An 8,638-nucleotide genomic window follows, 5' to 3' on the forward strand; every position below is an offset into this window, starting at 1 on the left:
CCCTGCCGCCCCCCCCCCAACCTCAAGGCAAAATACAAACAAAAAAAAACCCTCTTGAACAGAAACGGCATAAAACTTAAATAAATGCATTAGTATTTTTTTATCAAGTCGTCTTATATTGTCATTTGTCACTTTTGTCACGCTACAACATAGACTTATATATTAGTAGACACAGCTACTTTTGTCTCCGAAGATGGCGTCCCCATTCATTTCTAAAAGTGCTCAGTGGCAGCGCAGTAAGCAAGCAAAAGTTGTAACAATATAACAACAATAACAATATTGTGATCAGACAGACATGATAACCACATCTTCCTCATCTATATGGAGGACCAAACCTGCCATATTTACAAATGAATGAATGAATAAATAAATGTCCACATCCATGCATTTAGACAGAAATAAACGAATATATATATTAATTAATGCACAATTGTCAATCAATAGTTACATATATTTTACATTTATGTATTTATTTATTTTGTATTCATTTACGTATTGATTTATTGATTGATTGATTTATTCATTCATTCATTTATATATTCATTTATTTATTCATTTATTTATTCATTTATTTATTCATTTATTCATTCATTCATTCATTCATTCATTGTTCCCAATATGATAATGAGAGGAGGCCAGTAGGCGTGGAAACTGATGTTCAGACATTGCAATCAATCCAGAGCCATAGATTCAATCGAGCTAACGCCTGGAACACACTTGCTGCGAAGCGCCCTGGAGCGCCACAATATACTACGAATGGCGCGATGCTGTTCACACTAGACGCGCATTTATCCACGCCGGTCACCAAGCCTTTCACCTTCTCTGAGATTTTCTTTTCTACATGTAAAGCTGACATGTACATAAACATGGCATAGGCTACAGGCTATTTAGGCAACTTGTTGCTCCAACAATAACCGTCGCAACGGCATCCCATTCCCAACATAACGTGGCAATGTTTGGCTTTTGTTGCCGTAGTCTTTGTAAAATATGTGCTATGGGGCATACAACTCCATTTAGGACTAAGCTACTTTTCATCTTCGATGATTAACTTTGTGTCATCAATCTTCACAAATTTATCTTCTGCTTGATTGGGGGCTATATGCCAGATTGTCTATCTCGCTCTTACACACAGGACAAATATGTTGGTTTGACAATCAACAATCAGGATTTTTTTTTTTTAAATGTTTACGTTTTTATCGGGGTAAACACATGGTTGGCCGGTCAGCGTAGTGAAGTTGGGTGTTAAGTGATAGCCCACAACTAACGTAGTAAAATCTTTATAACATGTTTGTTTATCCAAATATCATATATGGTGAATTAAATCTTTATTTTCAACAAGGTCGGCCAGCCTGTCCATGTAGGCTATCTTGTCCATGACAGCAAGGATGGATGTAAGGCTACATAATCGAATACAAAGTGTGGAAAACGATTATCCAATGGTGTGTCAAATACCGCCTACCTATTTTGATTGACACATCTCATTAACATATTGAGAATACAGGAATGAATGAATGAATAAATGAATGAACACATGAATTAATAAATGAATGAATAAATGAATGAATAAATGAATGAACACATGAATTAATAAATGAATGAATACATGAATGAATAATTAAATGAATAAATAAATGAATACACAAATAAATACATAAATACATGTAAATTATATGGTAATATTGATTGACAATTGTGCATTAATTAGTACATGTATTCATTTATTTATGTCGAAATGCATGGATGTGGACATTTATTTATTCATTCATTCATTTTTAAATATGGCAGGTTTGGTCCTCCATACATCTACCTCATATTCGTCTTTTTAATATCGCCAGATATTTTTCTAACAAATTATATTAGGCTATAATTACGTTTGTCATGCCATGAGCATAATAACGATCATACAAAATGGTTAAATCTGCTTTAAATTAACGGAAATAAACGCTACAAACAACCGTCGTGTGTGTGCAACCATTTGTAAAACTTACTAGAATAAAGCAGGCAACTGTAGATTATCAAGCACTTTCTCCTTGTTCTCATTCAGCTCAGGTAGGCTAAATCAGCGATTTGCTAATGTTCCCTTTTGTGCTCGTCCCCTGTTCGTATTGGCGAGCACTTTTCCAGACAACTTTGCTTGACCAAGCACATAATTGGGATGCTAGTTTACCCATTTGGGATTGGTTTCAAATTTAGAAAAAATCGTTTTAGAAAAAGTATTAAATGAAAAAGCTAGTAGTATGAGCCAGATTTGAGAATGCAATACCACCTACATCCACCGGGGCCGTTGCCTCGCTGCAGCCCCTATCAACGTACCTGCATTCTTACAGCGCGGTACTACTGCCAGTAGCAGCTAACTACTGGATACCACTGTAACTAACAGGTGAGAAAGTTGGTGATACTTGAATGGATCATTGAAATGATAAGATCATAAAGTTATCTTCACACTCAATTTAATGTGTAAGAATGTGTCCACATTGAGGATTTGTGTCAAAGAGAGTTGAGTTAGGCTGCTGCTGTTATTTTTGCAAACGTGTAAGATTATCTCTGGCTAGCGAGCTAGCGCTAGCTAGTTATCTTAAATCCATTCCCAGCTGTCACTAGTCAGAGATAACACAATGTCGCTAGTTTACACTCGAAATTGAACGGTTGAACTGTAAACGGTTAGTAATCAACATCCGTTATACAGTTATGTACCATGAACAGCCTCAACAATAAAAAGGACGAGCTAGTGATATTTTTCATCTTACCTCTTTAGTTTTTCCTAGAGTGTATTATGGGATAATACACAGACAGACACTCTCAAATATGTTCTTAAGAATAACAAATAGGCCTAAGCTAACAAACAAAAAAGACACTCACACACACACTTCATATGTTTGCTTTTCTTTCTCTTTATGTATACATATGTATAAGTGTATATTATCGAAATGAATGGAATATTGCACTGAAAATGCTACTGTTTACCTAAATAAATTATCACCTAAAATGACAATTCATATCGTGTCTTTCTGTCACTTGCACTAAAAACATCCCCGTCTCATGTTAAGGTCCCGAACCCCCTCACATAATCATGACACATTGCACTTGCACATTATCTAAGCACCCATTCCAATAACATGGGATTATCAATAAGACATCATTAGTGTCCATAACACTAGATGAGCCGTTAGAAAACTGCTGCTCTGAGTGATGCAGTGTGTGAGGTTCAAAATAGTAGTTTTTGACAATCATGTGCCACCCCAAATAAAAGACTGGCTTGAGCTGGCCCCCCCAGAAATTAAATCCTGGCTACGCCCCTGCTCACACAGGGTGGGGGAAACAGGCTGTATTTTGTGTTGTTATCTCTCCATTTCAGAAGCAACCTTGAATCCGGGCTGAGAGAGAGCCAGAGCAGGTGGGATGCGTAAGGAAGAACAACTCAGATCAGAGTGGCTCTAGGCAGATCCAATACAGGGCTCTCAAGTGTCACGCTTGACAATCATTCATTTCGGTCTTTTGTCACGCACTCCCGCCACACATTGTATTTCTCACATGGAGAAAACCCTAACCCGCCCAACCGAAATTTCTCGCCTCTCTCACTATGGAACTGGCAGGAATCAAGCGCGTCTCCCCCCAAGTTCTTAGTCGTGCCTGCCACTTATCACCCAATCAAAAAATAGAAAAAGGTCTACACAATACCTAATCAGAAGATAGCACTATTGTAACTGGGTAAGATTTAACGCAACAACCAATGGGAAAAAAGCATATCCTGGAATTGTTCATGTGATTCTGCTACAACGTCTTCCGAAAATTTTGTTCACCTACAGAGCAAACCACTGGAGCTCGAGCATCACTTTGAGCACAGAGTAAGTCATGATCTCCTGTTTTAATGTTACAACTAATTCACAACTTGTTTGACACAAACAATGACAACTTAGAAAATGTTAAATGCTTCCCAGAAAATCAGCATCAGTTGTTCATGAGTGTCTGTAACTTAACCAACAGTTTTACAGTCTGTTCACTGACAACACCTGCTCAGAACAAGTAGTCCAGGCAGTCACGATTTTAGATCCCTTTAGGGGTGCTCAAGCAGCACCTAAAAATAATAATTATTAAAAAGTTCATGAAGAAAGGGACATCCTTAGTTTTTTCATTCATTCAATATTTTGCATAATAATACATACATGTATTAATTGTTATCCAGTGAAATTAGGGATTTATTTACTGGCATGCAAACTCCTCTCCTTTTTGCAACCAAAATCTTCACAGCATTGATTGATGTCGCTACGCGACAAAAAGTACATGGACGACATGAATATTGCAGAGACCCGGTTGTTACGTCAGCCATGTACACTCCAACCCACTCTTGACAACCTGAACACCTGGATCAGCGACCACAACATGGCTTTAAACCAGAAGAAATGCAATGTACTCTGTGTCTGCTTTGCCCTCCCCCTTTGGAACCACTAACCATCAGTGGACAACCCCTGGAAATTGTGGTATGCATCAGAGTTCTCGGCATGACCATGCAAAGCCATTTGAAATGGGACCAGCAAGTGGACAACATGGTGAAATCTTTGAATAGAAGATTTTACATGTTACGTAGGCTGAAGAGATTCAGTGTGTCAATCTCAGACCTACTGACCGTCTACTACACCATGTACGTGCGCCCCATACTGGAATACGCCGTCCCCGTATGGAATCCAGCACTGACTTGTAAGCAATCAAAGAAGAACGGATTCAAGTAAGAGCTTGCAAAATCATCCTTGGGCCACGACTTTAGCACTGCACTTACCACCTTGAACCTACTCCCTGGCCGACCGACACCGTGCACTGTGTAGGACATTTGCGGAATCCCTACTGAACTCAGAGTTCCGTGAATGGCTACCCCCTCTAAGACAGAACATATTCAGTAGACAAACGCAGAATGCAGACAAACTTGAAATTCAGTTTTGTCAGACTGCATGATACAAAAACTCACCTATATCGTACCTCGCCGACTGTTGAATACTAGTTAATCATTACATTACCATTTACCAGCTTCTTTTATCATTTATGTATTTCCTATATTGTACAATTGTACGTGATGTGCGTGTTAATGTTTATGAATGTCTCTTAATTGTGTTAATGATGGATTTTAGAATATTTGTAAACTTTTAATGATTCGTACGAGTGTTAAGTGCTCTGGACTTTTATAATGGAGATGAGTATTTAGCACTTCAGAGGAATGTCAGAACTAAGCAATTCAGACGTCAGTCTGCGATGTTGGTTTAATAAAGATTGAATTGAATTGAAAATGGATAACCTACGTGATTTGTGGCCGTGGCCAACACAGCATTTTACCCGTGCTTCCCAACTTTACAAATGGCTCTGGAACCAATGCTATACAAAACATGTCTTTATGGTTAAAAGAACATGACATTGTTTACAAGAGCACAGATTCTACATAGATCTAGCCTCTTAATTTTGCTCTCAAAGTTCCCCAGATTCATGTGTTTAACTTTCAAATTGAATACATTTTCTTCCGGGGGAGCATGCCCCCGGACCCTCCTAGAGCGTCTCGGTTCACCGTATCCTTCTCACCTTTTTCCCCCCTGACCTGCTTGCATGCCTGTTATTAGCAAAGGGGTTTAGCACTTATGCAAGGCACTGTATTCATGTCACATTGTCAATGGGGACTGAGTACCCCTAAAGGTCTGATACTAGAATCGCCCCTGAGTCTAGGCCTAGTCATATTTTCGTTATCACACAATGACTGACATATTGTCATATTATAAACATATTTTTCCAAATAGGCGTAACAATTTTATTAGCACTAAATACAGTGTTGCATAGTCAATGTTATAGGTCACTTTTAAAATCATGTCATACTGGGGGGGTGGGGGGTGGGGTTGACCAGGCACAGTAAGTTTTGCTTTTGTAAAAAGGTTTTGCGTCCGTAGAAATAGATTAGCATCCGTAAAAAAGTTTATTTGTTTTATTTGTATTTCTGTGGATACAAATCTTTTTCTACGGACACAAAACTTTTTCTACAGATACAAAACGATTTCTACGGATGCAAAACACTTTGACTGATGCAAAATTTTATTGCCCCTAATTCGACTCCATAATTGACATATTTTCAGTATAATGTAAAACAGTTAAAAACATATTTTAGGATAGAACAGTTTAACAGACAGGGAGGAAGATGGGGACCGAGAAAGAGAAGATGAGGGCAGGGAACAAGAGAATGTTGAATAAGTAGAATGAGTAGAGTGCCTTGAAGTAGCCTCATATTTTTTATTTAGAGTAAATAAATTAAGTGTTAATTATACTTAATAGCATACTATAATATAATAGAAAAATGTACTTTTGGTTCATTTCCCCTTTCATTTTTTGAAGAACTTGCTCTTATTTTATAATGCTAATATTGTCTAATAGCATGAAGTGTTTGTTGTCAATGTAATCTCTATCTCTAGGTCAGTTAGCCGTGTTGCTAAAAAGAACAATGTTAATTGAAGGCGTTGGAACCAGTGATGTATATCTGCTCAGAAAATTAAAAAATGTACCATCTTAAAGTTAAAGTCATCATAATATTACTAGCCAGTCCAGAACAAAAGAAGTTTACTGAGGCTTTTTACAGTAATTTATAAACAAATTAGTCTAGCCGGGCTGCCAGCCCAATTTAGCCCCGCCCACAAACTGTTAAGTCGGGAAGTTGGGTCTGGGGAAGCTCGGTTGGGGAAAAATTATGTCCAAACAGGAGCTGTTCGGACCAATTGCTCTGATTGGTTGTAGGTCTATCCAATTGAGCAAAGAAGCATTTGTTTTACGAGTTCGGTTGAAACACGCCCCATACTCACAGCCCAACGGAGAGTTCTCAGACTCATATTCTGACTAGAATTATGAGTATGACAACGTCAGGCTAGGCATAACGACTAATATAGAAAGAACTGCCATTCGCGGGAAACATCCGGGTTCTGAGCTGGTTGCAGTTCCATGTGAGGGTGCTAACGAGCGAGTGCAGAATGAATGGAGGTTTATGGAGCGGTAGGCTACCCCTCAAAATCCACTTTTCTCAGGATATAATTTTTTGTCTTGTAGTGTTAAGGGGTTTGATATGACAGGATGTGATATAGCCTATGGGGAAGGGCTTGACACTTGTCAGAAATCTCTCTCTGTGTTTATTTGTTAAATTAGAATCACTTAACTCCACATGGTGTCAGAAGTACTTCAGTTGGGTTCACATGAGACGTGGTTTCGCCAACTTAATTTTAGGGAACTCACATGAATTTTAGTCAAGTCAGTAAGTCTGAAGTTTAGCTATCTTGCAACGCTAACGTGACTCGTAGTTCACATTTGCGGCATACGAGAAAGAAAGAAGATGGATCCAGATTCCCCAACCAACCAAGTTTGATTTCACAAAACCAGAAGAGTGGCCCAAATGGATATGAAGGTTTGAGAGATTTTGGATTGCATCGGGTCTTGAGCTGCAGCCAGATGAAGACCAGGTGAACACATTAATTTATACTATGGGGGACCAGGCGGAAGATATTGTGACTTCACAGTAAAAGTACCACACAGGAAGTGTATGTAGTTCCGGGTCTGAAGTTTAGCCTACTGGGACGTCCAGCTATCCAGGCATTAGGGCTTGTAGCTAGAGTAGATACAGTGGTGCTGGACTCAGTCGAAAGAGTCAAGGAACAGTTCCCCGCACTGTTCAAAGGGCTAGGCAAATGGAAGGTAAATACAGAATAGAGCTTAAAGCAGACGCCCAACCATTCTCCATATCAACCCCATGACAAATCCCACTGCCTCTCATGTCTAAAGTAAAAAATGAACTTGCGCGTATGGAAGAGATGGGGGTAATATCAAGGGTTGAACAACCTACAGATTGGTGCGCTGGGATGGTCACTGTGCCAAAGCCAGATAAAGATGAGGTGGGCATCTGCGTGGATCTGACCAAATTGAATGAGTCAGTCAAGGGGGAAAGACACATGCTCCCGTCAGTCGAACACACGCTTGGACAGCTACAAGGCGCCAAAGTATTCTCAAAAATCAACGCAAACTCAGGGTTTTGGCAGATTCTCTTGCCAAGGAGTCTGCCCTGCTCACAACATTCCTCACTCCCTTTGGGAGGTTTTGTTTTAATCGCCTCTGCTTCAGCATATCCTCAGCACCGGAACACTACCAGAAGAGAATGTCCTATATTCTGGAGGGACTCGACGGTGCCCTGTGCCAAATAGACGACGTGCTCGTGTATGGAGACACACAGACCCAACACGACACACGACTATTTGCAGTGCTGAGGAGGTTGCAGGAGGCAGGCGTCATGCTGAGAAGTGAGAAATGTAAATTCTCAAAAAGCGATGTCAAATTTCTCGGACAGATCATAGATGCAGCAGGCGTGAGAGCAGATCCAAATAAAACGAGGGCAGTGACAGACATGAAGGAACCTGAGGACGCGAGCAAAGTGAGACCATTTCTCGGAATGGTGAATCACCTGGGTAAATACTTGCCTTATCTGTCTGAAAAGACACAGCCACTCCGGGACCTGTTAAAAAAAGCAAAACGTGTTTCAGTGGGGGCATGATCAACAAAGAGCATTTGACAGCATCAAAGGAGAGCTGAGCACACCTCCAGGGCTGGCGCTCTACAACGCAAAAGCGGAAGCGGTTGT

The sequence above is a fragment of the Hypomesus nipponensis genome, chromosome 13 (assembly GCF_054491055.1).
Source record: "Hypomesus nipponensis isolate SF chromosome 13, ASM5449105v1, whole genome shotgun sequence".
NCBI classification, from domain to species: Eukaryota; Metazoa; Chordata; class Actinopteri; order Osmeriformes; family Osmeridae; genus Hypomesus; species Hypomesus nipponensis.